Source organism: Passer domesticus, chromosome 6 (assembly GCF_036417665.1).
Source record: "Passer domesticus isolate bPasDom1 chromosome 6, bPasDom1.hap1, whole genome shotgun sequence".
Lineage (NCBI taxonomy): Eukaryota > Metazoa > Chordata > Aves > Passeriformes > Passeridae > Passer > Passer domesticus.
In genome coordinates this window covers 56,763,786-56,787,988 of record NC_087479.1, presented here as the reverse complement: position 1 = coordinate 56,787,988, position 24,203 = coordinate 56,763,786, and the positions used below count along the sequence as shown (strand labels likewise).

The 24,203-nt window shown below is 39.0% G+C and overlaps 2 long non-coding RNA genes across 2 annotated transcripts; both read right to left on the bottom strand.

Moving 5' to 3' along the window:
* Positions 1-3,524: 3,524 nt before the first annotated feature.
* Positions 3,525-7,501, bottom strand: LOC135302191 (uncharacterized). The gene is made up of 5 exons (XR_010363887.1): positions 7,427-7,501; positions 7,284-7,342; positions 6,670-6,799; positions 5,032-5,170; positions 3,525-3,784 (listed from the first exon to the last, which is right to left on the bottom strand). It is a non-coding gene; the product is annotated as an uncharacterized LOC135302191 (long non-coding RNA).
* Positions 7,502-17,993: 10,492 nt separating this feature from the next.
* Positions 17,994-23,750, bottom strand: LOC135302190 (uncharacterized). Its single transcript, XR_010363886.1, has 3 exons — positions 23,246-23,750; positions 22,923-23,168; positions 17,994-18,114 (listed from the first exon to the last, which is right to left on the bottom strand). It is a non-coding gene; the product is annotated as an uncharacterized LOC135302190 (long non-coding RNA).
* Positions 23,751-24,203: the final 453 nt, after the last annotated feature.

Here is a 24,203-nt window from a genome sequence, read left to right as displayed (position 1 = left end):
AGAAACATCTTTTAAAAAACCAGCAGCATCCAGTGTGTGATCCTGCATGCAGCATCCTGCTGAGCACCTTAGTTTGGGTGCAGATGGCCAAGATGTGGCCCCAGATCACCAACTGCAGCATTAAATAATTTCATCTTTCTCTCTGGAGATGTGATTTAGGAAGTTTTTAAACACTCACTGATGTTTTCTCAGAATCTGTTCTAGCCTGTGCCGCTGTCAGTCCCTGCTATGACAAACTGCTGGCATGTAACTGTGTATAATTAATTCCTGCACCCCTACACACCTTCCCTAGAGCAGCTAGAGGTACAACTTCGGTCTAGGAAATCTTGAGAGCTCTGGTGACAAAGTGCAGAGGAAGGAGGTGTTTTTTGGGATGCAGTTCTTTGAGTAGAGAAGCAGTGACTTTCTCAGGTGACAGAAATGCAAAGTTGGTTTGAAAAGCCAGGTGTCTGCTAAGGAAGGCAGGAGCCTCCCTTGAAATGGAAAATGCAAACCCCCTCCCCCTGAATTATTATAATTTTGAAATTAAGGAGGGCTCTCAGGCAAAGACATGGGAGAGTAAGGATAACAGTTCTGTACTAGAAAAATTAAAAATAAAAGTATTGTAACACAAACCACTGCCAGAATCAGAGCAGGAGCTGCCCCTGTGGGTCAGGGTGGTGGCACAGTCCCATCCCATGGGGGCTTAGCCCTCCTGCAGTGCCAGCTGTGCTTCTGCTGGAGCAGGGATCCTGCACAAGGCTGGAGTTTTCCTCTGGAGCTCCAGGGCTGCTGGAGATGGGCCTGCTCTCCCTCTGGGAATGCAGGGCAGCAGAAAGCTGCTCCTCTGGGAATGCAGTGGGCAGAGGCTGCTGTGCTGTTCCAGGCTCAGATTGTATCCAGGTAGGAATGCTTGGCTCCTGCCCTGGGCGGAGCATCTCCCCATGGGATGCTGGAATTTGATCAGCCCTGCAGGGACACTCAGTGGCCATGGACAGCAGAGATCTCCTGGAGGGAGGATTGGCTGTGGGAGAGATAAAGAGAAAGCTGCCCCATGGACAGAGAGAATTGCCCCAGCTCTGACAGAGGGGGACAGAGCACACACCCCCAGACACATCCTGCAACCTAAGGCAAAGGTTTTACCTGCCTTCTGTCAGAGGATTTTAATGGCTGTACCTCAGATTCCAACATCCCAAACCACAGAGAGGCTTTAAAGGGTTGGGTCGCTTGAGAATGCCCAGGCTGGGTTGCTGGAGATGTTCCCTTTAGGAAGCAACAATCACAAAGGTGCTTAGAAGACAGGTCCATGATTATTATCTCAAACATAGTGTGGAGAAAAAGTGACATTTTTTTTCCACATCCCTTGGAAGGGAAACGTAAGGGTCTCTGCCCCAGCCTGTCCATTTCAGCAAGGGCTGCAGCAGGACTAAACAGCTGCCTCCTCTGCTCAGAGGACTAAAAGGAAGACTAATCCATGTATAATTTACCATTTATCATATCCATGTATCATTTCCTGACAATCTCACAGAACTCCAAAGGCCCATGTGACAGCACAGTGGAACTCAGATATTTAAATGAACCTTGCAAGTTATGTGAACCATCTGAGGCTATTACAACAGTTTTTAGTTTGTGCCCAACTTGATATCAAATTGTTTTTATGTATTTTCTTTATGCAGAAGATGTAGGAAAGTACTTAATACAACACTTCACTTGTATATCATAACCAATAAAATTAGATCCAAACAATGCTCAAAGTCTGAACTAAATATGAAAAAAATAGTTAAGCACCATTCTTATCCTGATTTATTTAACCTATTGTAATTTATAGCAATATTTATAGTTCTAATCTTGATTTACGTTGTTAAAATCTGAATTTATAAGATGTCCTACAAAACTGGTGAGATGTGACTATCTTATTTGAGCAAGAGTAGATACATTAGTTACAGCTCATAATCAGAAAACAGCATGGGTTTAAAATTATCCAAAGAGATAGAAATGGGTTAGATAATTTCAGTTATGATGGTTGTTATAAATTTCACAATTTAAAAAAAATTAAAATTGCAATGTACCTACCAAAAAGACCATGGGATACCATGGGATGCTTAGTCTGGTTTTGAGTCATGTAAAGCACTACAACATCATAAAATGGGTTCCAATTGCTTCTTACAAAAAAATAGATATAAAACATTTCTTAGAAAGAGAGTCTGATAGGGTATGTCTCCATGAAATCATAATCTGTTTCTCACAGAAATCCACACAAACTCCATCAGTCACACTTTTACCCATCTCTAATTCCCTATAAAGGGACAAGCTAATTCCTTGTGGTAGTTCACTATATTGAAGCAAGACTGAAATTTGTAGTGAGTACTCACACTGAGTGTTTAAAAGCATAAAACATATTGCAGATCAAAGTCACTGCTTGTCTTGGTATTTCTGCTTCTGGAATTACTGCAAAACACTATTTCCTGAGCTGGGAACTTATGTTTTGCACATGCTTTATTCATAGGACTGAATACTATTTCACAGTAATTTTCTTCGAGGCTTGAGGAGGTAATGCAAACAGCAGTGAATTTGCAATTATTGTTTAAGTTGGTATTGGACCAAAGATGTAAAAAAAAAAAAAGAGACTGTAAAGAAAGAGCCTGTTAGAAAGCTGCTATAGTATAACCCTGTCAGTTTTAATTCCTTGAATTAAGTTATGCTTTGTGCCCCTTTCTCCTGTCTCAGAGCACTGCCTGTAATGTATCAGCCACTCACTGATTTACAGATTGGTCAATTGGAAATTAATCCTTGACCCAGAGATTCTGCAGCCACGAGGGCACTCCATGGTTCAGTGAAGTTCCTGCCAAGATTTCTGTGCTCTTTATTATTGATGAACATATTCATTAACAATAATGAACATATTAATGATTGTATACCAAAAGGTCTTTGCAGAAAACCCTGAGAGCTGCAAATGTCAACACCTGGTGAACTTTTAAAGCAAATTTATAAACTTTGTGTGTTACAAATGAAACATTGACATATTTTAATCTATAATGAATTAATGACTGAAACAGTAACTGTTTATATGAAGAATAATTTTGTATCATTACAGAATCTCTTGTGCTTGCAGTGTCCCTGCCACGGAGGGTTTAGGAGCCCAATTCCTTGCTGGCAGCACTAGATGGAGATAGTGACTCACACAAAGCTTCCTGACAGATGCTTTCCTCTCTGCTGAACCAGTCACTGCCAGAGAACAAGGTTTCTTTTGGCGTGTTCAGTTTATTACAGATTGCACAGTTACTGTTGTTTGGAATTCTTTTTTTTTTTTTAGTAGCCATTACAAAAAAGTGAAATAAAATTACTCATGCTTTGAGTAGCTGGCAGGTCTCCCTGTATCTCTTTCACACACACATATGTAAATGCAAATCACAAAACTCCTGGCAAACTATAAACAAAGGACCAGGATTTTATTTCCAGGTTTAGTGTATGTGAAATCTATTTAGCAACAGTAACACCGATCATGTTTTTATTTGACCCATAAGAAAAATCCCTGCCCCTAATTTGTAATTGAGTGTCCTTTTGAAATTTCTGGAAATAAACAAAACAAACAAACAAAAATCTATACCTGCTAGTTTACTTTCCCCACACATAAGTCAACATATTGATCTTACCAGGTGTATTTTATTGTGTTTACCACAGAGCAGCTTCCCAATTAGCAGCTGGACAAAGCTCTCACGTGCCAGTCAGGAACACTGATGGACATCACACTTCCCATCCCTTAGTTTTGATTTCCCATGACCGAGGTTTGGGAAGAAAAGGGATGCTAAAACAGAAAAGTCAACAGGGAAAGAGAATTGCCTGTAACTAAACAACTGCCAGGAGAGTACTGTGCAGATATTTTGGGTTAAATTTTCAGAAGTGGCTCGTGATTTGAGGAGGTATATGGCATCAGTGTGAGACAACGTGTAATTAGCAGAAAGGAGCTACACAGCACAGCCTGCAAATCTGACATGTGTGAATTATTAAAAAGTTGGAAGTCAGGTGTGCAGTGAGTCCTTTTATTTAGGCTGCTGTTTAAGACAAAAGCAGCTGGAGTTCTTGTGCTGGTGCACAATCTCCCAATTGTCTGAAAGATGGGACCTCCTGGCAGTGACATTGTTTTGACTTAAAAATCATTTAAACACACTGAACTGGAGTGTGAGCTAATTTCCCAATGGCAATCAAACTTCAGATCCTGATTTTGGCTGAACCTAGCTGTGGCTGACTGCAGTCTCTGCAGCCACGTTGGAACAATGCATCCAAAAGGACCCTCTTGCAAACATCTGCTCCAGCTAGCTGAGCCCTGGTAGGCTCCTGGCAAATTGCAGTGGCAGGCTGCTGATGTTCATCACAAACTGGCTGGAATTAATACAGCCTGGCCTGGTTTATTTGGATTTCTTTGCACTCTTGCACCTTTCTAAGGGAAAAATAAGTATTAATACTGTAGAATACTGTACATCTAGTGTGCTGGTGGAAGCTGTTCTGACTTTTGTTCAACAACACAAAGATTAACTGGCTTCACCTGAGAGCCTTTTGAGGCACCCAGCTCTTTGTAAGATGTAAATGCACTAAAATTTGCTGATTGGTGTGACAGAGAGCACATCCAGACTCAAAAAAACCAAAGAATTCTTCCTCAAAGCAAGGAGGACAGCTCTCAGAGAACACAATGCTGTGGTGTGCAGCTGTCCCACAGCTTTTTTTGTCTACTGAAAGGGGAAAAGGATCTGGTCTGGCTGCTTGAGCGTCCCAAAGTCAGTGGCTGAGGTTAGTTATACACTTGGAACTCCCCGATAATCATCCACCAAAATTAACATTATTTCCAGCTGGAATTAAGGAACTTCTGTAGTTTAGATGGTCTCCAGCTGAATCCATCTCAGTATTCATGGTTTAATCAGGATTATGATGTTTTTCTGCCTGTTTTGGCAATGAGAAGGCTCCTGCCAGTCTTAATGTATTTTTTTGGTTCTTATTTTCTTTAAGACAGGTTATCACTACTGACATCTAACCTGAAAAACAAATACCTAAGCATACCTGATTATGTGAAAGGGGCCAAAGAAGGTCCTACTCAGGGCAGGCAGAATTTCTGTTTATAGTTTGTGATACGTACAGGAAAAAATCCAAGATATCCTTCTGGAGCCTTTCATTACCAGTTTATTTCCATCTTCAGTTTCTGACAAATGAACAAGAACAACCACAAAATACCAGCTAGGTTTTTCTCTTCGTTCTAGTTTTTTTTTTTCAATGACTCACTCATTTTTCATGTAATTAATTATTACCATTAATTTATTACTAAAAAAGTAGTTACAGACTGAGTCGTTTGGGAGGAACAAATAAATGCCTATATTCAGCTATCCCTTTATACTGAAGTGAAGCAACTGCAGTATATTTATAATTCTCAGTGATTTTGCATTGTCAGAGTCCCTGTTAGGGCAGGTAGTTTGCGTTTGTCTATTTTTTTTTTAGCTTGTTTCTGAATCCTGGCTCTTCCTGATGCACTCACAGCACCTTGCTTTACTTCCTTTCCCGAGAAGAAAGGGTAATTATATGAAATCTGGGAAAAATAAACTTAATAAGCTGTGCTGGGTGTGTATATTCACAACAACCAGAGGAAAGGGGGGGGATAAAAGACCATTAAATCTTCCACGATAGGATTTGAAGAGTATCAGGGTAGCCACGTGCTTTGGGCCTGATTTTGCTGACAGTAGAATGAATTTCAGAGCATTGTTTTTCCCTTGGTAATTTGACTTTAAGAGCTTGAATAAGACATAGGTATGACTTTTTGGTATGATGAACCCTTAAAGCCAGCTGTTAAATAACTACTTTTAAAAAAAGCTCTGCTTCTTTTCCATGTTTTCTAAGAAGGCTCCACTTACATAGGGAGAATACCATGAATTTCTTCTTGTGTGGAGAGTCAAACATGAAATACAGGATTAAATCTTAAGGTATAAAAAGGGGCCTTTTTTTTGTTAAAAAAACAACTATATTCTTTGTAGTGTTGCAATGAAGTGCAAGATCCAGTGCAGGATATAATTTGAATATGATACTGTTTATCATTATCACTCAAATTATAATAGAATCTTATATAATTATTAAACATAATATAATGATTAAATATAATATATTATAATAGCTTTAGGGAACCCAAAGCACCCAATTAGCATGTCTGTAACAAACATGCATGAAAGACTTAACAGATCAGGACTTGTTATTGCCAAGGACTGAAGCTTTTCTGCAGTTACTCACTTTGCACATGGCAAAACACATTGTTTTTTGTCTTTATATTCTTTGTGTTTTAATACAGACTAAAGTTTTGAAGCCTTGGTATTTAAAATTGCACTCTGAAGTCTGTAAGAGAAGAATAATCAGATTTTCAAAGACTCTTTACTGAAGAGTTAGCAGAAATATCCCTTTTTGTACTAGGCTTGAAAAGATAGATTTTATCTTAAGAAAACTTAAAGTTAACTAAAGCAAATTTGTTGAAATTATCTAATATTTATAAAAAATAGAAATTCCATGAAATCTGATGGGGAATAATACTTTCCTTCCTCTTGCAAGCTATAGTATTTTCCACATATCTGGTGTTATGCTGTTCATAAATGTTTCTCCATATCTCCAATATGGACTCTATGTGCAGGGGTTAAGGGAGAAGGAAAGAAAAAAATTCTTTACCTTTTACATGTAAAGAAAACCTTTAGGAGGGGTCATCTGAGCTTTTCCTTTGACTTCTTGCCACGGGAGTACCATGCTGCAGAGAGTTTAACCTGGTTTTGCTTGCAGATGATCTCAAGTGAAGTAGTTGCTGATAATCATCAATATTGAAGGGTTAAATGCAGTGGGGAATGGGGAATGGGGAATGGGGCAGGAGCATGGGCAGTGTGTAGGGATGAGGTCAAGGCTTATGCCCTTGTGAACATTTGCCTGTGGGAATGTTTCATAAGGAGATGCTTCCAATTTTGGAATAAAAACAAAAGGATTTACAAAGATACATTGCTTAGTGATGAAAAAAAAAATATATTGGTTAGCATACTCAAAATACAGATTTGTGCAGCACAAAAGAAGGATCTGCATGTCCAAGGGAGCAGCAGGGACAGGAACAGTCAAAGGGCTCAAAGGAAATCCATGAGAAAGAAGGGCACAACCGCAGTGCCAAGACTGGCAGCTGTAAACCTGAACAAAGGATTGCAACCCTAAAAAAACCCCACTGCTCCAATCAGGGGTTAAATTCCCATCCCTGCAATGCCTGCAAACCCTGCCAACACCCAAGGCACTGCCCACATCCTCACCTGTGCTAGCAGGTGCTCTCCAAGCCTCCTTCAGCAACCATGCAGTCCCACACTGTGTCCTTTACAGCACAAAAATACAATTACTCATAGCCAAAACTTCAAATTCCCTACATTTTCAGAGAGTAAAAAATATATACCCTTACCAAAATATTTGCTGAGCTGAAACAGCTGACAAAATGTTCTTAACCTCAGTGCAGCCAGGGTCTGAAATGTGGGCTTCAGGAACAAAAGAAAAAAAAAATTATATAGTATAATATGTAAAAATATAACAAGTATATATTATATATATATATATAAATAAATATATCTTATTCTAGCTGCAAGTAGAACCTCTGCTCTGCATTTAAAACTGTTGTAAAAAGTCAGATGTTGTTCTGTGGAACTATGATAAGGTGGTTCTTTTAATTTGTATTATATACAAATATATATTTTTTTATTTAAATGTATATAAAATAATATATAAATTAAAATATAATACATTATATATATATAAAATGCAATTTTTAATATAATGGCACAGTAAATAAAATATATAAAGGCACGTGAATTACAGTTGGGCTGTGTCTCTGATAAATCACATAAGCAACTACTTCCAGATTCCTCTAAATTAAAACAAAAAGTGTAAAGAGAAAAAAAAAAATCACTTATACTATTTATTATACTAATAGTCAAAGCTCTCCAACTCAGGCCTAATAAATGGCTTTTAAAATTTCTCCTCTGAGCTCAGGCTCAGACTGCATTGCTGAAACACAGAATTCCAGCCCCTGAAGATCTAATGCACTGATCTAATGCACTGTGCCTGACCTATTACAGATGATTATAAATTACACAAGGCCTTGTGTTGCTATAATTTTCTAGAGATTGCTTCTTAAAGGCAGAGGGTGAAAAAAAAAAAAAAAGAAAAACAAACCAGGAAAGGAGAATAAACTACCATTTCTTTTCTCTGTGCTGGTTTTAGCTCAGTCAGAAATACAAATTTGGAGCCATAGCCACTGCAAACCATTTATTTACTCTCTTACTTGAAATTTACACCATGAGAAAGCAGAAAAAAGTTTATTTTTTAACATAAAATTACAAGAGGGGGTGGGTTCTCTGCCGCCCACTCTTGGGAGATTTGGCAATTTTTCTGCAATATATTCCAGAATATTACAATATATTCCATATATTACAATATATTCCATATATTACACATATATATGAAATTAGGAAAATTATTCTATTTCTTTAGAAAGATGAAAAATTTGTTATGGAGATTCTATTATGTGACAGCAGTGTCATGCAAATACACAATTTAGAAAAATAAAAAACCTACAAAATTTGTATTCTGAATGGTTACTTACTTTATTTTTGTTGGGTAAATTATTTGCAGGTTTAGAGTGTGTTTGAAAATTAATAGTGATGTTCTTTTGTGCCATTTTATGCAGTCCCAGAGACCAAAGGAGCCTCAGGAATTAATTGCAGCCTTCTAATAAACACAATGGTGTAATGACGTATTTAACATTACTGGTTTTTGTTTGATTCCAAATAAATTGCCTTTTTTTTTCTTTTCTGCTGTGATACTAAAACAATTACCATTCTGAAAAAAGGATAATTAATCTACAATTTTTTCGCATTAGATCATATATCCCTAAAGAGTGCCCACAGATTTGATGGTCTTCAGCTGCTGTGTATTTATTTTTCATTTTTTCTGGTGGCGCACCGCCCCATCAGCGCTGACATTTAAATGAATGAGTATTCAACACAAATGTGATCGTTTGTGTAGCATCCAACGTGGCACCATACTGAGATGATTGCTTCTGGGAGCCATCCATGGGTTCCCGAATAGGGGGGAAAAGCCAGGCAAAATTTTATCAATTTACATTTTTCTGTGATTAATTTTTATGCAAATAAGGGCCCGACCGTGCTCCCATCTCACCTGAATCATGCGGATCATCAAAGACAAATTGAGCATCACTTATTTAAAAAATAGGCTTTAAACTACTCTACAGCTGTGTTGGAAAATGCTAAGAGTGGGGCATGAACTTTTCTAATGTAACAGGAATAGATAAGAAAATGCTTCTCTTTGCATTTTTGTCCACACTGTGATAAACATGAGTCTTAACAAAATCCTAAAAATTGTCTTTGTTTTATATTCCTCATGCCCTTGTAAACATTTGGCTGTGGGAATGCTTCATAAGGGGATTCTTCCAATTTCGGAATAAAAACAAATGGACTTACAAAAACATATTGCCTAGTGATGAAAAAAATTATATTGGTCAGCATGCTCAAAGTACAAATTATATTTTGATTTTAGATACAATTCAAGAAATCATCTGGTGATATACTGCAGTGGTAAGGGCCTTACATAAACAACCTTCTAATGTTAAAGCTGTTAAGACACACAAAAACGTAAGTTCTGTCTACAAATTAACACATTCTGTACATTATTCTACATATCTATGTGTATCCACAGAATAAAATTGCATAAAACTGGATATTTAGATTTAAACAACAGACTTTGAAAACAAATTTAGGATAAGGAGGTTACACTGATGGGTATTTTATAATTATTGATACTAACATTGAAGTCTATAAGTGTGAAGAGCTATTCTTATTTACTTTGTAAAAAATTATATTTCTCTTCTTTTAGGAAAGGAGCAAAAGTGTTTCTTTATGGCATTAAGGAATAAGGCAATGCTGTCAGCCAGAGCTGTCATTTTTACAGCTGTAAGATTGCTAGCACTCAGGAATATGAACACTTGTGCCTCTAATTTTCACTTGGAATTTGAATCCAGGTGTAAGAACATGTTCTCACAAAAAGCATTCTCTTATAAGGAAGCTGAATTTTGAAAAGGCAGTTTTCCCTTCAGAGCCATGTTCTGAAAATTGTAATATGTAATGTCAGTTCAGAGACTCGTTTTACAAGTCTTCCCACAAATCCACATCCCCAAAGCTAATCTCCGAGGAGTAAATGTGATGTGTAATAGAGAAAAGACAGTCTTTATCAGTCTGAGCTGGAAAAACAGAGGCACTGTGGCACTGGAGCAGAGATGGCCCCTATGAATTGCACACATTAAAGCTGTGATTGTACAGGTCTGATTAACCCACAGCTTAATGAGCTACTTTTCATTAAGCTGCACAGCTGAATGTGTGTTACTGCACACCCAAATAGAATATGTGTTTGCAGGCATGACCAATTTCATGCTCAGCCCTTCCTTCGAATCAGAATCATCAGAACCACAAACTTCCACAGACCCTGAAGAGTTTGGTCTGTAGGTGTAAAAATACAACACACAGGCATTAAGCACAAAAATAATAAACTTCTATTTCTATAGTTGTAAGTGAGAATATGCCTTAAGTAAGTGAGAAATTGTATTGATAAGAGGGTGAAGAGTTTATAATGTAGTAATGTAATACTATGGAATAAGTTGGGAGGTTACAAGTTATAATATGTGTGCCTGTGAGTTAAAAGCCCATTGGATAAAAGTATCTGCAGTGCAGCAGATTTAAGTAAAGGTGATAGGTTAGAAAAACAAAATAAACCCTGTAGCAACTGCCTCTATTACATTAGAAAGTTCTATATTGCCTTGTAACAAAGATCTTGTGACTGCTCTGAGCTCTGACTGACTGCTTGCTCCTCCAAAATCTCACAGCCTCTGAGACTGATGTTTATCTGAGCAATAAATCCTTCTTAGCTTCAAAATAATCCCATCCCTTCATTACTGACAGCCACAATCATACTCTGGAATGTTTCATGTTAAACCACAACACCTGAGGTCACAACTGCAGCAAAGCCACCAAGGATCCCACACTGGTCCCAGAGCTCTGCCTGGTCTCCAGCCTCCAGCCAAGACCTCCTTAATATCTCCGACATACATAACCCGTAGGGTTTGATGCCTATAAATGTCTACAAATTCATTCCTCATCTCCCCCAGTTGTGATTTTTGAAAACAACTGTACTGTGGTAAGTTTGGGGATACCCAACAGCTTGACTACATAAATGGTACAATTCATCTATTCAGAAAAAAAAAAACACCAAACAGGTGAAACCTAAAGTGTGAGGAGTGAAGACAGTTAATTATTTAGGGAAAAAAAAACCAACCAACCAACCAACCAACCAAACAGACATTTCCCTCAAAAAAATGGTGTGGAAGAAAATCAATTTATAAAGACAGCAAAACATGTTTAAAATATTACTAGATCAGTTGACTGATTTAGAACCCTGCTAAATGGAACCAAGTTTAAAATAGTTGCTATTCACTGTCTTTCAACAAGCTTTAGCACCTTCTGTAGAAAACACCTTCTATGATTGCATTAATACAGAAATACAATAAGAGAACTATCAAGCCCTTCTCTATATGACAGCTTTCCATATATTACTCTGTCACAGATATCCATATAATGTTTTTATAAGCTGCACTCATCATGTCCTACTGGAACAGTTCTGCTATTATAATAGGTAATATATAAAAAAACTACTATGTAACAGCTTCCTGTGAGGATTCTGAATCAACTGAAAAGGTTGCAAGTGATATTCTGGTGTTTAACTCCAAATAATTGCCACAATCTCATGGGATTTGAGAGGCATGAAGAGATTATTTTACAAGCTGTGGGCACACATTTGAGGATGGAAAATATCTGTTGTCTAATAGCACGTGATCACACAGGACAGGTTTCAGGGCAAGGAGTTAAAGATTTAGGAAACATGATGGATGTGCATCACACCTCCTCAAAAATCATGTGCTTCCTTTGCCAGAGGAATGCAAACAGTGCAGAAAGCCAACAAAAATCAGCATTTCTAGAAAACAAATGCCTGCATTCACAGTTATAACAAAACATGGAGAACATTTGGAAGTAAAAAATCTTGTCAGCCTGATTATTTCAGCCTTAAAAGAAAGTATGTGTCCTTTAATTTACACATTTAAACCAAGCAAGACACATATGTAAAAAAGATTATACATGCATACATACATATATATACACATATATATGCATATTTACACACATATCTATACATACATATATATACACACACATATTCACACATTTATATGTGTATATATAATATATATATTCATACATACGTATATTTATACACATATCCACGCATATATAAATAAATAAATATAAACAAATAATATATATAAATACATATATATATAAATATATTAAAAAAATAAATATATAAAATCACACATACAGATATTTCCTCTACAAACACATGTGGCCCCACAAGGTCCCTTTTTCAGCAATCTAGGGAGCAGACAAGGAGCTGTTAAAAAGTCCTTTAATGCACCCCCAGAGCTGTCAGCTGAGGTGATTCCAGCATGCTCAGCTGCAGCTTAAATTCAGTTTTCCCCCTAAGGTAGTTCATCCCCAGAGTGCCAAACTGGCCCTCCTTGGCTCAGGGTGATGCTCTCAGCTGAAGGATGGGCATGAAAGGGTGGCTTTGAGAGTCCAGCTTTGGGAAAAAACCCCAAATTTTCCTAAAGTGCAAGACAGAGGTATTACTAAAACTCATTAAAAAGAGCACAAGGAAAGGAGCTGATCAAGGCCAGGCTGATGCTGTGCCTTGCAGAAGTCAGGTGGCAAGCTGCTCCATTTTTGCTGCTGAGGTACCAACCTTTGGCTTTAGGCCCATGTTCTGAAACCACAATGCTCAGAGGGAAATGCTGCATGGAAGGCAACAACAGACTTTGCTTTCTGGGTATGAGCCTAGTGACCCAGAAGCAGGGAATTGAACTTAAATGTCCTTAAAATATCTTTTACTGTGGTGGATGCTCAGAAAAGTATGTTTTACTGGGGTTTTATGTGTAGAAACAAAAAAATGGGTAGCACAGAAATGAAAGATTTTGAAACCAAGGTGCAATATTTGGTGGAGAAGACCAGAAATAATTTGGAAATTGAATGGTATGAATCAGGAAAAAAACCCCAACATATAAGTCTTACTGAGGTATGTATTTGGTGACACTATTTCTGCTTTTACATATTTTCCTGAACCCCAGTTCTGTTACCTGCAATCTTAAATGTTCATTTTCAGGCAATTACTAATATTTGTATATTTTATATACAGATATTACCACAGGCTCAACCAAGCAATTGGCATGAAAATAATGAGAGGGCTGCTGTTGCTAGAACAAACCTGTCAACGTTCTTTTGTACTGTCCTAGTGATTTATTTTTTGGGTACCCACACTGCAAAATTATGAAAAGAATAATCATTTTATAACTATTCATTTCATAATTTTCATTTCATAATTTTCCAATTAACTGGAGGAAACTTTACTTTTAAACATGCCCTATCTTCTTAAATCTACCAGGAACAACACTGGATTCCCACCTGTTATTATCAGTGTTATTATTATTATTGCAGTTAATTGTTCTTATTATTGCAGTAAGTTTATTATTCCTGCAGTGCCAAGCTGAAACAGAGACATGGTTTATTCCTCACTCCAGCCTGGATCCTCACTTAGCTCATACCTTGCATCTTCTGTCTGAGGATACTTTATAGACACTGCTAGGGATTAGAGCAAAGAGAACATGAATACTGAAAATAAAACTTATTCTGGGAGCCTCTGTTCATATAACAAGTTAATTCCCATGTTGTCTCTATCCTCCTGTTATTACAATAACATATCCTGAACTCCCTGAGCTTTGTGGGAGATCTGTCATTGAGGGATTTCCAAATGGATGCAACATGTTGGACACACCCTACCACAACCTAAATCATGATTTTCAGATATACCCAGAATATAATTCAGAATCTTTAGTTAACTGAACTTGATCTGAACTGACCTTTGCACTCCTGAGGCTCATGCCTCACGTTTCAGCTTTGCTATTTCTCACGTTCTGTGCTGCTTTAGTGTGTGGGTCTGGGCTTCACATGAGGGCATGGTGAGCTCTGTGCACAGAGCAGGGAGACAAAACAATTCCTGCTCCAGCTGGGCACCAAGGACAAATGATCCAAATCTCAGCCCCAGAGCACAAACCCCGTGGGCTGCAGAGAGAAAAACAAGCAGGATGGGACTGCAGGGGCTGCAGCTGGAACTGGACACTGAACTGCAATGTGCACATGGAGCAGAGCTGAGCCCAGGGAGAGACCCCGGCAGCGCTCGTGCATTTTGGGGCCATTTGGGTTCATCTTGGGTGCAGCCCTGGCTGGGCTCTGGTGCTGCCCAAGGTGCATCCATGGAGGAGATCCTTGGAATGAATCCCTGCTTTGTTCTGTAGCTCTGTCCAGCCTCTGCTCTGGGGCAGCCTGCACAAGGTGTCACCCCCAGCCTTCCAGCAGGGCTGAAGATGCTGTCTGTGGGTTTGTGACAAGAAATCTGAGAGGTGTGACACCAACCTCAGCTCCTCCTGCAGTTATTGAAATTTAACTGCTCAGGTGAGGAGGTTGAGTTGGTGCCTTGTGAAGGCTGACCTAGAACAGAGACTAGACTCACAGTTCAAGCTCAAAGGGATATTATTTAACACCTGCCATTATTCACCACTTTCCTTACTGTCTGTCAGAATGGGAATCTTTTGAAGGACAACAGAGGATTCTAATCCCACTGAAGATGCGTCCAGAGAGGGGGGAACAAGGCTTGTGAAGGGTGTAGAGAACAAGTCCTGTGAGGCTGAGGGAGCTGGGTTTGGTTAGTCTGGAGAAGCTGTGTTGGTTTCTCTGGGTCGGGTTTGAAGGCACTTGAGACAGTAGTTCATGTTCAGACTCAGGTGTTTATTATTTCTTATCAGTAAAACAGACTCACTAATGTGAGTTTTGCAGCTTTTCATTGGAAGGCACAAAATGGCTACATATCTCTTGTTACAAGGTCTTTTAAGACTAAACTATTCAATTGAGAGCTGACACTTAGATTGTTTTCCCTTTTAACCCAATAACTGATCCCTGGAAGTCCACAATGTTGGCTTTCCTGTCCAGTTACAAAGTGCCACCCAAACCCATGAAGAAGAAGGAAGAAGAAGCATGAAGGAGAAACCCAGGACAACACCCTGTGCCCTCCCATCTTGCTGCCAGCCACAATATAGTAAAATCCCAAAACCTAAATTTCTCACCAAGTGACACACCCACACTGCTCTCTATAATCTGTTGCACACTTTTGTGGATTCTAGTCTTGTCTTGAAGTCTAGGAAACTTTGTCCATGGATGAGGGTCAAAGTCAGTGCTCCCCTGGGGGTCAGGGTGCCCCAGAGCAGACAGAGAAACATTCCCAGTGCCCTGGGTTTCCATAACTCTGCTCTCCACAACTGCCTGCAAGGCTCTCCTGCTCTGCCTGGAGTGAGGGAAAGCAGCCTTAGACTGAGACAGGGGAGACTCAGATTCCATATGGGAAGAAAGGTTTCACTGTCAGGGGGCTCAAGGTTGGAACCCTGGCTGCTGAGAATTTCAGACTTTCTGTGCTGGCAGGCACTGACCCCCAAGAGAACACTGCATTTGACCTAAGACTGTAGAAAAGACATCCAAAATTGAATGATAAAACTGAGATTATGAGTGTATAGGTTAAATAGAAGTGTATAATATCACATAGTATAAAACTTAGACTTTAATGTTTTAGAATATAATAATATATATAAAACAAGATAGAGGTTTTAAAGCAGAAACTAGCCCTTCTTCACCTTCTTCTTCATGAGTTTAGGTAATATTATGTAATTAGATAAAAAAGTCCATATTGCAGGACATGATTAGTTAGTTATTAAGTTAAAAGTAAAAATAATGTAAGTGTCATTTCCTAATTAAACAATTTATCCTTAAAAAGCCTTATGGAGAGAGAAATACAACTCCGTTTTAAGCTTGTTATAGTGAAGTGCTGTAAAACTCACAGTTTGTAACATAGATAGGAACTAATGAACATCTGAAAAAAACTGTCTCCCAATTTTACCCCAACCTTAACAGAAAAAAAAACCAAAAAATCCATATAGTGGTGCCAGGTGTGAGGAACAAACTCAGGTTGCCTAAGGATATAGTTTCCTGATAGCTTTTGATGAATCACTTAATATATGTTTCAGGTATCCCCTCTGTAAAAACAAACTACTACCTCAGTTTATGAAGTCCTCTGCAGCTGTAGAAAGAGAAGTTCTGTTGAAAGCTAAATATTACTGTCAAAATATCAGGAAGATAAAATTAGTATTCATAACATGACAGAAATATTTTCTTTGAAATGAAGGAGACAGATGCTAATAAATAGCAGAGAGCTCTGTGCCTATATTTAAAAATGGGGTGATACTGAGAAGCAATGCCAGAGGAAGTAGACATTTATATTTTTCTGCATATTTACTTCTAACTATAGTTCATCTTTAATAATTTTGCCCAGAAATTACCTATTATAAAATATTGGTGCAATAGATCTCTAAGGCAAGTCATGTTAAGGAGAACAAAATAAAAAGTGGGAAAATCACTTAGTTAGTCCAGAGTAAACTACATCAAACTGAGTTTTAATATTTCTTCTTTTTCCATTTAGCAGCCTAAGGGATGTCCCTGGTGCTGACACAGCAACCTTGAAGAGTAAAGCTGCTGTGATGAATGGGACAGAGTATTGCAGAAATTATATATTAATTGGGTTGGTTTTTTATTCTTGGTTGGTTGTTTTCCCTGGTTTTTCTTCTTGTTGCTGTTCTTTGGGGTTTTTTTAAATATTATCTCCCTGTATTAATCTTCTGCTTTTTCTGGTCTTAGATATGCTTTTTCACTCTTGAGTTCTGTTCTCTCTACCCTTCTTTTACTCAGTTCTTGCTGATTTTAAGTTCAGGTCTGAAACTTCTGAACCTGTTGTAATCGAGTTTAGAAATTTCTGGAAAATTCTAGAAGCAAGATCCACAGGGGCAAATGTACTTATTCTTACAGCCTGGATGTTTGAAATCTGATTTTCTAGTCACAAACCACAGCTGTCCCACCACTCTGCTGCCAGTGCCACAGCTCAGAACACAAGTATGCAAATTGTCAGACAAAGCACACATGGGACAAAAAAATCACCAGGGCAGGAGTCTAAGGAAACATAATAATCAATTCTCTCCATCAGATGTAAGAGAAGAAATATTGGCTATTCAGATTTCATATAGAGGTTAACTCTCGCAAAAATCCGTGTCCTTGGTGTAATTTGAAAAAAGGACGTCAACACTTCATTCTCAGCAGCTAAAAAGCTATTTCCTCTTGAAAAAGAGGAGTGACAAACACCAGCAAACTCTTTTGCAGTTTAAAAGCTCCTGTCTGTGCACATTACTCTTTCACAGAAAAAAAATAAATATATATATATATAAAAAAATCTCTGTTTTGCTTTGTACACAAGGCTGCAACTAATTACAAGAAGAGACAGATGCTGGGTAGCCTTAAGGCTTTCCCTGCCACCACAGTGAGTCTGTGCACTAGTCAACAAGCAGGTAGTGAGTGAACTCAAATGTTATCTGACAAGGCAGCAGATCCCATCACCTAGGGTTAGAACACAGACAAGCAACTCCGTGCTCAAAAGTAAAGACAGAGAAATTTCAAGCAGATTGTTTCTGACAGAAATCATATCACAGCCTCACTCCCTGACAAAGTCTCTGCCAATGAAACTCTACACTTTCTGCTTTCCATCCTCCCCTTTAAGAAACAGCCAGCATTTCCAAGGTACATTGGAGGTGACAGCTCAGTGCACAGTGCTTAGCAAGTGCTTCTATGCTTGTTTTCTTCTCAGAACTATTAGGGAACCTCCACTGTGGGGGAGCAGAAGAGTGCCCCACTTTTTCCTGCCTGGTTCTTTGTTTCTCAAGCACATCCAGCTTGCTCACAGATGTCACGCGTCCTGTTCACAACATAAAATCCTGGCATGCAAAAGCTTCACGTGCCCACCTGGAAGTTTTAGTGAAGTTGAAACACCCTGAAAAGGAAAGTTAGCAAAGGGATAAAACCTGGCTTTAATTGCCAATGCTGTTTCCCCTGAAAGTATTTTGTTTTTGAAAAACAAAATCTCCTAGCTGAATCCTAGGGGAGAATTACTAGTTTTGAAATAGAATTTTTGCCCTTCCTCCCAATAAGCATGATCTCCGAACATGTTTGAGTGTTACAAATCCTTGCAAAGTAACAGATTTGAACAGTTTTCTTGCTTTCCTGCCCAGAAAGGATTGAGTTCATCTAGATTGATTTGGCTGTTTCACTGTGAGCAATGTCAAAACAAGACAGGAGAAATACAGTGTTCAATGGAGCACGAGAGATTTCATGTCCATGGGTTCTAGCAGTGCTGTGGATTTTGACCTGCAAGCTGGGCATTTGCTCCCAATGGCCCGTGAAAAGCCCCAGGGAAGTTTTTGGGCTCTACTGACTAGCATTGCAAATACCACTTTCTTTTGCTGAAGAGGAGTGTTTTCCAACCTCAAAAATAAAAAAAAACCAGAGGACGTGAGGCATGCTTGCTTTACCCTGTGGTATCACTAAGACACAGAAGGTGAATGAGGTGTTTATTTGTAAATATTTCTTTCAGCATTTTGGGATAAACACACTGCTGATTAGCACAGGTGAGGGACAGGACTGTGAACAGAAGCAATAAAAGAATTAGCAAACCTTACAGACAGAACATGGTCACCCTGTGCTAAAGTTACTTTGGACTCCAGAATTATTTTCCATTTCCATTCCTCCTGCTAACATTTTTAGGAAAGACGTTAAGGATTAAGATATTAAATTTAATACTGTGAACTCACAGCACTAATCTCTTTTTTTTACATTACTAAAATGACTATTGCAGCATATTGCACTTGAGATTACACCAGAAAACTAGCATGGAATATGGAAAACACATCTTGTTGGATTCAGTCAGTTTTGTAATCAGTGCAGCACGCTGATTTCTCTGCAAGATATTGGCTTTAGCCATAATTGAATTTACATGGCTTGGGGTGATACCTTCCACTGTGGGACAGGGTATAAGTTACATAATATTCTAAATTAATTAAGATTTGAGCAGGCTCTGATTGATATTTCTAGGCATAAGAGCTAACAGACCTACATTACCAGTAGTAGCTCCCAATTACACAGCACTACATCAAATGTGGTTTATTAAGTCTTTGTGCCTCACCAGAGAATTTTTAACATTGGAGTATCAGAGAATTTGTAACTTTGGAGTGGTTTTCTGTCTTAAAATAAATTATTTTATGGGAAGTCAAATTCTTTGCTAGCAGTATTAATCTACAAGTGTAGTTAGCAAGAGTGCGCTTGCTCTCCTTATCCCACTGGAGCTGCTTCAGTCAGCTGCTCCCAAGGTAAATTCTGCTCTCTGCTGCACTAACAGCACTGCCACACACTTTATGAACTATTTAAAAGCACTTCCACTCTGGGGCCAGTCATGCACATCATGTGTGGATGCAAGTGTCCCGCCTGAGGTTATGAAAGACCTACAGTCCACTTCTCTTTAAAAGGAGTCTGAAAAACCAAAAAAAAAAAAAAAAAAAAGAGAAAAAGCATAATTTGCAGACCAGCTTATATCCCCACTTCCTCTGTCAAACTCTCGGATCTCTGCTAGGGAAATCAACAAGCAACCTTGAGGTGTCTTTAAAAGGGATGGAGAGGAATAAAAACTTGACAGTTTTCGTATTGGTAGAAGATGACCAAGAAAAATCAGACCTAAAAAAATTAACCACAACCTTGATGCTTCCAAACTTCTGGTACCTCAAACCTGATATACAGTTTAATTCATCCAGGCAGACCCTGGACTAGAGAGCACTTAGGCTTTGGACCTTCCTACTTAAATGAATGGTTGGCTTGCAGTAATAATAATAATAATAATGATATAATAAAAATGATAATAATAATGATTGTTATAATAATGATAATAATGATAATAATAATGATAATAAAAACAAAACAACAACAAAAATAGCAATAACAACACCAACAATAATAATAATAATAACAATAATAATAATAATAATAACAATAATAATCTTTATTTAATCAAATGAGCTGCCTGGTCTCTGTGAAATCATTACATCACGAGTGCCTGAACATCATGAGCTCTCCTTGATTAATGTGACCAGCCAGGAAGGCAATGTTCACAGAAGGGTGAAAATTACCAGAAATGAAAATTACCAGCTGATTACTAAAGAACATGACTAATGTAACCCAGTGACTCACTTACTCTGAGGTTGCTCTGGACTTTCAGTAGGATGAAAAGGAATTACTCCAAGCATTAGCTCTTTTTCCACATTTTCATCCTACCCATGGAACAAAAGCTGTTGGTTCATGCCTTCCCAGACATGGGACCAGTTGTTTTAAGAAGTACTGGGGAGCTGCACACAGATAAGCCCTGATGTATTTCAGAGATGCCCTCCACAAGTTTGGAAAGGGCTTTTAAATTCTTCAGAAATTGTAGCTTCATCACCACTATATCTGCTTTGTCCCTCCATAAAATTCCAGCTACTTCCAGGGCACTTTCTTGATTTTTTGTATATTTTGATGACCCAAAAGGGCTAAAAAGAAACTTTTTGGAATCTGTTTACACTAAATTATGTAGGTTTTCCAAAAGTAGTCGCATATAAAATTAAAGTAAATCAATAAAATTTGATGAAATAAGTGTTCACTGCAAAATCAATCAGAAAGCATTGGGCAGAAAGAATGGTGGGTAACTTATCTTAACAAATTATAGCTGCTTTATGAAAATTATAATGGAAATAATTTTGAAAAATTGGTGAGCATGCAGAGAAAGATACGTATAGATTTTGGAGGTTCCTGGAGGACTCCCTGGCAGGTGGCACTGCTGCAGCAGTGAAGGGGACAGCACTCAGGGCTACCTCTGCTCACAAGTTAACACACCCCTGGTGTGGGAACTCAGTACATCACTCCGGATGTCCAGAGCTACCGAGACAACTCTTGGGGGGCTCGGGAACCCTGGAATGTTGCCAAAAGTGCCTGGTGGCTTGACTTTGATCCTTCTAAAGAAATGACACCTGAATGTGAGGAGATGAGAGAATTTCAAGTTTGAATGGTGAGGGGATGATATTCACTGGGTGAAACATAGATTATAATGCACTGTACAGGGGGGTTTTGTGTGTTGTACAGGGGGGTTTGAAATTCTGCACATGGGAGTCAGGGGTTCCAAGATGGAGGAACTTGGGCGTGCCCTGTCCTTCTTCTTTCTTCTCCTTGGCATCCATGTTCAGGATGATGTTGGCATGTGTGGATTGGTTCATAGGGAAAGTGCACTTGCCAACAAGGGTGAAAAGTATTGGAAATTTAAGGTAAGTATCATATATGTAGTTTTCACTATAAAAGAGACAACTGCCCTGTGGGTGGGAGAGAGTGCCCTTGGCTGTCTTGCTGATCAGACCTCGGCTGGACAGACAGAAAAACTCTGTAGATAAGGAACAATAAACTCAACTGAAGACCAAAAGCAAGAGTCCAGACTCCTTCTTCAAAGTGCAGCCTGCCCAGAACCACCTTTTCCCGTGCTGGGGCAGAGACGAGTGACAGCCGACCCCGACACCCTGGTACTTTGAAAAGAGCCCACACTTCACTTCTAAAGTCGGAAAAAATAAAGTTAGCAATCCAACTTCCTGAATACCTGATTGGGGAATTCAGAGTAAACAGACCCTGCTGACAGTCAGAGTCAAGGAGAAGCAGCTGCCTGAATTCCCTCCCTGGATTGCCCGAGGGCCCAGAAGTCATGCCTCACAAGTTATAAAGCAACACGGGCAGCACAGGTGTTCAGGAGAGCCCAAAATAAAATTTAAAAGTGTCTATGTGCTCCAAGTGCATATCTGCGCATTGAGAGCTTATCTAAGGATGGCATGTGCCTTTGCAGAAATTATTAAATGATTTGCATAAATGATTGCCTTAAATGATTCACTCAGGGTGTTGTCTCTGCAGAGGAAAACATACAGGAACTGTCTCTCAATTTGGTGATAAAGCCTTGTAGCAAGGCATAGAATGGCCAATTTAATATGTAATTTTATTTATTCTAATCTGTGGAAAAACAACCAAAACTGCACAATGGCCAAGGGTATCTTTTTGTCCTGCTACAGATAACTAACTACTACTGAAATGATGTGTTATTTTAGTTCTAGCCAATAAAAGAAACTGAGGAGGCTTTCTTTCTTTCTCTCTGCTGTTTCCAGGTAGCTGTTGCTAGTTAGTCCACACAGTTAAATGATTTCTTGTGCATCAGGTGCTTGCAAGGGCAGGAACTTTGCTGTGGTACACATTTGTAAAGTGCTATGGGTGCTTCTGGTCCTTTAAAGAATAAACAACACTAGTATGCTTCATTTAACATGTCTAAAAATATTTTTCCCCCAGGAAGAGCAGGCAGGCACTCTGTAACTGGCCACAAGGCCAATAAAGGGTGATGCACACTGAGGATTGTCTCTCCACATCTCACTGGCCATTGCTGTGATCTCTGGCTTAAAGCTCTATCACACTGGGAACAGCTTATCCCAGTAATTATTAATCAGGGTTAGGTGCTGGTACCATACACATCCTGACAAAATTTTGACATAAAAGAGCTGTTAAACTTTGCCTTTTTCCTCACCGAGATCCTTTGCTAAAACAAAAATTGTTTTTTCGCCCTCAGCCTGGTAAATTAAAGAAAAATACAGTTTTTTTGTATAGAAAAAATCCTAGAGAAGGGTATGTTGTGTCTAAAGGTAAGTGCCTTTACACCTTCCTGGCACAGCTCTTGCCAAAAAGGAGGTTTTTAAACCCTACCTTCCCAGCAGTGGCAGGATTTGTGCCCGTGTTCCCCCCAGGCTCTGTCCATCCAATGGCTGCTCCTTCCATGGACACACAATTCCCTCTCTGGCCACCTCTGCTCATCACTGGCAGTGGCCCTGCTGCTCTCAGAAACGCCAGGAGGGAGAGCTGAGGGGCAGCAAACTCCCAGATGCAATTCCCATAAACGATGGCCACAAACCCTGGAGCAGAGCAGCATTTCCAGAAGAACCAATGGAGCTTCTGTGGGAGGAAACCAACATGTGCTGGGTTAGCAGCAATTCTGCATCTCCATTTCTTCTGCTAGAAATTAAATTTACCTTGTCACTGCTTTTGGTCAGGCATTTTTGCTTTTGTTTGATGCGTTATTTTTTTCTTTTTCTTTTCCTTTTTTTTTTTAATAGACATTTTGTAAGAGTTCTCATTATTGAAATCATGTGTTTTCTAGAAGAAATTTCCTGCCAGTCAGACAGCATTTGTAATGACTCAGGTCCCCTTCCTTCTTTGGGAAGAACTCTGAAAGAAAAATGCAGCATAACTGAGATGAATGGAGCTGCATAAAGCTCCTTCAGTTGCACAAGGCACATCCCATCCCCCTGAGCCATACTTAGACCTCACAATTATTCTTAAAGAGAGAAAAGGACAGAAAAATTTGGGTTGGTTTTGTTGTGGGGTGTTTCCTTTGTTTGTTAGAGATCAAATGAGAAGAATCATCAGATTCACCCTGAGAAGTGGATTCTCCACAAGGGAAGTTTCTGCTTTGGCTGTCCTGGAGAAGATCAGATGTGCTCTGCCCTATTGCTGCACCTGTTTCAACTAATTTCAAATTTAAAAAGGCAGATCCATACCTATTCTGAGTCACAGAAGAGCAGCCAGTCAGGTGGAGGACAGAAGAGAGGGGTGGAATTAAGAGTGGTTTTACCATTAAGAGTGGTTTTACCAGGCGTCCTGGTTTAGGGTAACTTTGGGAGAAAAACTTCTCAAGGGGTTTCCTCTAGAAAAAACAAATTGGAGTGGTGTTAGTGAAACTGTGGGATGTTTATGCCAGCACAAAGGGGCAAACCATCACCCTGTGCTGCACACCCTGCAGGGTCAAACATGCATGTGCCTTGACTCCTTCAGGATTCTCTGGGGCAAGGAAAAGCTCAGTCATGTTACAGATCCTGTGGCCAATTCTTTTAGATAACTTTTCCTGAGCTCAATTTTTAATTCTTAAAAAATATACTTAAATTATTCTATTAAGACTTATATTGACTGAATCAGTATCCAGGAGCATGC